The 6422-nt window shown below is 37.2% G+C and overlaps 1 non-coding gene across 1 annotated transcript; it reads right to left on the reverse strand.

Moving 5' to 3' along the window:
* Positions 1–5188: 5188 nt before the first annotated feature.
* On the reverse strand, positions 5189–5262 carry TRNAS-ACU (transfer RNA serine (anticodon ACU)). Its single transcript has one exon. It is a non-coding gene; the product is annotated as a tRNA-Ser (tRNA).
* Between the last annotated feature and the right edge of the window lie 1160 nt (positions 5263–6422).

Raw genomic sequence — 6422 nt, forward strand, 5'->3', positions numbered from 1 at the left:
GACCAAACTTGGCATCCGTACAACATTACTGGGGTTATGCAGACGGCGAACTAAATCTATGTTAAAATCTACTACCATTCATACTATACCATCAGAATTACATTGTCGCTGGTATAATTTCGTAGTAAATTCAGAAGAAGAATCACGAAATTTGCCCTGTCATGAAATTTGCCCTGTCACGAAATTAGCACAGTTTGCCTTATTGCATGGCGTCACTTTTGTAATATGTTGTACTTCACCATCATCGGTCTATTATTTCAGGTTTTTGAGGGTGCTACAAGCGTGCTAAACTAGCCCCTGCTATCGACTGGTTACTTGTACAGGATTCATATATCATATCATATATATCATATCATATCATATCATATCATATCATATCATATCATATCATATCATATCATATATCATATCATATCATATCATATCATATCATATATCATATCATATCATATCGATAACACTGGTTTATGAATACGAAAAACGTTAGTTCACTGATCATCCACCGGAAGCCAGCGCTAAGAATATCTATGAATACTGCCCTAAAACTTTAAACGGGGCTCCCTTGCTATGTTATAATAGGGACTACCATCCAGCTGAGACAGCATATAGACATCTGACAAACGTGCAAGCCCTAGGCGCGATTGCAACCCCACTGCCATGGTTCACATATGCCTCTAAGGCTCTATGGTTTAATGACCGTGTACGTTACGGTTAACATGTTATACATTAGGGGTAGGCAAACAAGACATGCGGATGTGATGGGCTGTGTAATTAATTCGTACTGTTTATCACAATTCTGTATTTATTTACAGTACCTACGTTATTTTACTCTAGTGCTACCGGCGTAGTCAAGGGGTAACGAGTGAATCGAGGTTGTGCTCGGGCGTAGGTTCGAATACCGCTTGGACTGGTTATCTAGTTGGGTTTTTCAAAGCTTTCCCCAGCTACGACGGCAATGTAAAGTAATCCTATTTCAAATCTTCCGATTCATGTCACCAGATATCATTCTGCTGTCATCAATACCAATTATTCTGCTTAAACTCGTAGTTGCTGCATCATCGTTAAATAACATTAAAACTTTGACAGTGGAACCTTGGTTCCGAGGAATTTGACATAAATTAATCTGCTATTGAAAATTATACCTACTATTTTGATATAGTCATCGATGAATATATAGAAGGCATTCCCAGTTATGATTTATGATATTCTATCAGATTTTAACCTCAATAAACCAAATACACCCAATGAATCAATGAATGAATAATTGAAATGAATGAATGAATGAATAAAGAAACGAACGGAAAGGTAAATGAGACACAGATGCCGCGTCCTTGCACACAAATTTGAGATTGAGAGGAAGTATTTATGTCAGCTCCAAGCCTGTTGGACACTTTTCTCTGTCGGATTTCCGTCGTTCCGTTTATACACCTTATCAAATAATTAAATAGAGTTTGAAACGAGACGAACTGCTGGACATGAAGTGAATGAATGAAATTGAATTCAATTGAATGGAATTGAATGAATGGAATGGAATTTATTCAATGGAATTGAATTGGGGGGATGAAATGGGATTGAATTGAGAGTATGGAATGGAATTGAATTGAGAGGATGGAAAGTAATTGAATTGAGAGGATGGAAAGTAATTGAATTGAGAGGATGGAAAGTAATTGAATTGAGAGGATGGAAAGTAATTAAAATTGAGAGGATGGAATGTAATTGAATAGAGAGGATGGAAAGTAATTGAATTGAGAGGATGGAAAGTAATTAAAATTGAGAGGATGGAATGTAATTGAATAGAGAGGATGGAATGTAATTGAATAGAGAGGATGGAATGTAATTGAATAGAGAGGATGGAATGTAATTGAATAGAGAGGATGGAATTTAATTGAATAGAGAGGATGGAATGTAATTGAACAGAGAGGATGGAATTTAATTGAATTGAGAGGATGGAATGTAATTGAATTGAGAGGATGGAATGTAATTGAATTGAATTGAGAGGATGGAATGTAATTGAATTGAGAGGATGGAATGTAATTGAATTGAGAGGATGGAATGTAATTGAATTGAGAGGATGGAATGTAATTGAATTGAGAGGATGGAATGTAATTGAATTGAGAGGATGGAATGTAATTGAATAGAGAGGATGAAATGGAATGTAATTGAATAGAGGGGATGGAATGTAATTGAATAGAGGGGATGGAATGTAATTGAATAGAAGGGATGGAATGTAATTGAATAGAGAGGATGGAATGTAATTGAATAGAGAGGATGGAATGTAATTGAATAGAGAGGATGGAATGTAATTAAAATTGAGAGGATGGAATGTAATTGAATAAAGAGGATGGAATTTAATTGAATAGAGAGGATGGAATTTAATTGAATAGAGAGGATGGAATGTAATTGAATAGAGGGGATGGAATGGAATGTAATTGAACAGAGAGGATGGAATGTAATTGAATTGAGAGGATGGAATGTAATTGAATTGAGAGGATGGAATGTAATTGAATTGAGAGGATGGAATGTAATTGAATTGAGAGGATGGAATGTAATTGAATTGAGAGGATGGAATGTAATTGAATTGAGAGGATGGAATGTAATTGAATTGAGAGGATGGAATGTAATTGAATAGAGAGGATGGAATGGAATGTAATTGAATAGAGAGGATGGAATGGAATGTAATTGAATAGAGGGGATGGAATGTAATTGAATAGAGGGGATGGAATGTAATTGAATAGAGGGGATGGAATGTAATTAAATAGAGAGGATGGAATGTAATTGAATAGAGAGGATGGAATTTAATTGAATTGAGAGGATGGAATGTAATTGAATTGAGAGGATGGAATGGAATGTAATTGAATTGAGAGGATGGAATGGAATGTAATTGAATAGAGAGGATGGAATGGAATGTAATTGAATAGAGAGGATGGAATGGAATGTAATTGAATAGAGGGGATGGAATGTAATTGAATAGAGGGGATGGAATGTAATGGAATAGAGATTGAATAGAGAGGATGGAATGTAATTGAATAGAGGGGATGGAATGGAATGTAATTGAATAGAGGGGATGGAATGGAATGTAATTGAATAGAGAGGATGGAATGGAATGGAATGTAATTGAATAGAGAGGATGGAATGGAATGGAATGTAATTGAATAGAGAGGATGGAATGGAATGTAATTGAATAGAGAGGATGGAATGGAATGTAATTGAATAGAGAGGATGGAATGTAAATGAATTGAATAGAGAGGATGGAATGTAAATGAATTGAATAGAGAGGATGGAATGTAAATGAATTGAATTGAGAGGATGGGATGGAATTGAATTGATGGAAATGAATGAGATGGAATGAATGGAATGGAGTGGAATGAATGAGATGGAATGAATGGAATGGAATGAAATGGATTGAATGGAATGGAATTAATTGGTGAATGGTAATGAAATGAATGGAATTAAATGAATGGAATGAAATGGATGCAATGGAATTGATGAATGGAATGATTGGAACGTGAATGGGATGTGATGAAATGGGTGGAATGAAATGAGTGGAATGGAATGAAATGAGTAGAATGGAATGGAATGAAATTAATGGAATGGAATGGAATGGAATGAATGAAGGATGGATTGAATGGAACGGATGGAGTGAATGAAGTGAATGGAATGGATGGAGTGGAATGGATAGAATAGAATGGACAGATAGTGGATGGAATGTATAGGATGGATGAGTGAAATGGGATGGATGCATTCATTGAAAAGCATTAAATGTGTGAATGAAGGAATTGACTGAATAAATGGAAAGAATTGAATGGACGAATATTCTTGATTAAATATAAATTAAGATCCACTCTTTGTGTACTTCTTTTTTAGAGCATTTGCTCTGTCATAAATCTCAGATTACACCACTGTGGTGTAAAGCGAGCAATGCCATTACTTCTCTCGAGTCATCAACAGGACATTACAAAGATAAATAAAACATATGTGATCTAGATAGAATTTACGGCCATACTCTTTTGGTTTCCATATGCTGTCAGAAGATATTCTCTGAACGATTGTCCACATTATAAGCTGGATTTGTCGTGCTGTGTAACAATACTTAACCTTCGCAACAGAGTCCTTTAAGTGATAGGTCTCTTTCAACTTCATTAAAAGTAGTTCAACATGCAAGCCCGATATTCAGGAACCGTGTTTAAGTAAAGTATAGTAAAGAGAAATATCGAACTTTTAATCTATAAAAAGATTGTAAAATAAGGTCAGTAGACGAAGCGTGTCATTGCTTACATAATTGAATTCTAGATTAAAGTTGCTGTAGTAAATGTCACTGGTATGCAGAATGAACTCTGGTTTCTATTTTACTTCGGGCATTAGTAGTGTACGAGCGAGAGAGTGTACAATGCTACGTACGTATGTAAATGTTATTGTCAGCAGTCTCTCTCTCTGTCTCTGAGAATACCGCTGGAATTGAGTGTTCTGTTAGGTAAACTGAAATATTTACTTTTGTCTGTATTACAAATTCGTAATGAGCACTTCATTGTACGGCAAATTCATGAAATATTAATTTGGCATTCTTTCATACTGTAGTTTTCTACTCAAGGGCAGGACATTCACTGCAAACCCAGCATTCTCCAATCTTCCCTATTTTCTACCTTCATCTTTTTCTCCGCATATGATCCATATATTATATTGTCGGCCTCGGTAGCGTAGTTGGTATAGCGCTGGCCTTCTATGCTCGAGGTTGCGAGTTCGATCCCGGCCCAGATCGATGACATTCAAGTGTGCGACAGGCTCACGTCAGTGGACTTACTCTGGGGAAAAATTCCGGCACACCAGCGACGCTGATATAAAACTCTGTAGTTGCGAGCGTCGTTAAACGAAACATAATTTGAATAATCTCAAGGAAAAATTGTTCCGGAGCCGAGTATCGATCCCGGGACCCTTCGCTTAGCGCGCGAACGCTCTACCGACTGACACGACACGACACGACACGACACAGTCACAATTTTTCCTTTTATATCCACACAACTCAAATGAGCTGACAAGACGCCAGAACTCAACTATGAGTGCACACAATACTGTGTGACTTAATTTGTGGCTTTCTGTTAAAGTACCTCCAGTAACGAATGGATTATACAAATCTGGCTTTCAGGTAGTAGCTTCCTGTAAAGCAGATTTGAATAATTTCAAGGAAAAATTGTTCCGGAGCCGGGTATCGATCCCGGGACCCTTCGCTTAGTGCGCGAACGCTCTACCGACTGAGCTACCCCAGGAATTATACACGACACAGTCACAATTTTTGTTCCTGGGGTAGCTCAGTCGGTAGAGCGTTCGTGCGCTAAGCGAAGGGTCCCGGGATCGATACCCGGCAACGGAACAATTTTTCCTTGAAATTATTCAAACCTGCTTTACAGGGAGCTACTACCTGAAAGTCAGATTTGTAGATTCATATTTTTTTCCATATAACTTAATGTCGACTGTCATTTCTGATATTTTCTTCTGCCCCGAACTCTTCTCTCGTTCACCATTCCTTGGCCCAGGTCGATGGCATTTAAGTGTGTTTAAATGCGGCAGGCTGATGTCAGTAGATTTACTGGCATGTAAAAGAACTCCTGCGGGACAAAATTCCGGCACACCAGCGACGCTGATATAACCTCTGCAGTTGGGAGCGTCGTTAAATAAACCATAATTTCATAACCATTCCTTCCAGCGCATCCTTCAATAGTCAATTTCTTTTCAACCAATGACCCAACCAATTCCTTTTTCTCTTTGTGATCGGTTTCAACATCATTCTTTCTTCACCTAGTATTTCCAATACAGCATAATTTCTTATCCTGTCTGTACATTTTGAGCTGAGTACGCCGGCTCAGTCGGTGATAGAATATCGTCGTTATTCCTGCAATAACTCCTATGTGATAAGTTTATCGATTTTCAGATTATTGCTCTATTAAATAACTTAAACAGTGATACAGCAAATAATAAAATCTCCTATATGTAATTATTAGACAGTGGATGCGGGATGACTTATCGTTGAATGTAGGTGCACATTTACTATATGTTACATTTCTTCATTCGGATCATTGGCTGAACAGGTTTTAAACGTAAACAGATGACTACAACATGCTACTGTATCTCCGTACAGTTAGAAGGAAAAGAAAAATAACGTACTGTAGTACATACCTTGTGAGGTTCAGTCCTCGTAATCATTAATGCAATTACTAGCGTTGCAGTAAACGACGATATATTCTCGTAAGTTGTCGAAGCTGAATCGTCTTCATCTATTGCTTAAATAGTTTTTGTATCGAGAGAATTCCTGAAGAAAACCTCTAAAATGGGAATCACTCAATTTCTTTAGAGGAATATTTGTACTGAGCATCATGTTGAACGTGTCGTTAGGCCCGCACAACTAAATGATGATGATGATGATGATGATG

This window comes from Periplaneta americana, chromosome 14, assembly GCF_040183065.1.
Source record: "Periplaneta americana isolate PAMFEO1 chromosome 14, P.americana_PAMFEO1_priV1, whole genome shotgun sequence".
Lineage (NCBI taxonomy): Eukaryota > Metazoa > Arthropoda > Insecta > Blattodea > Blattidae > Periplaneta > Periplaneta americana.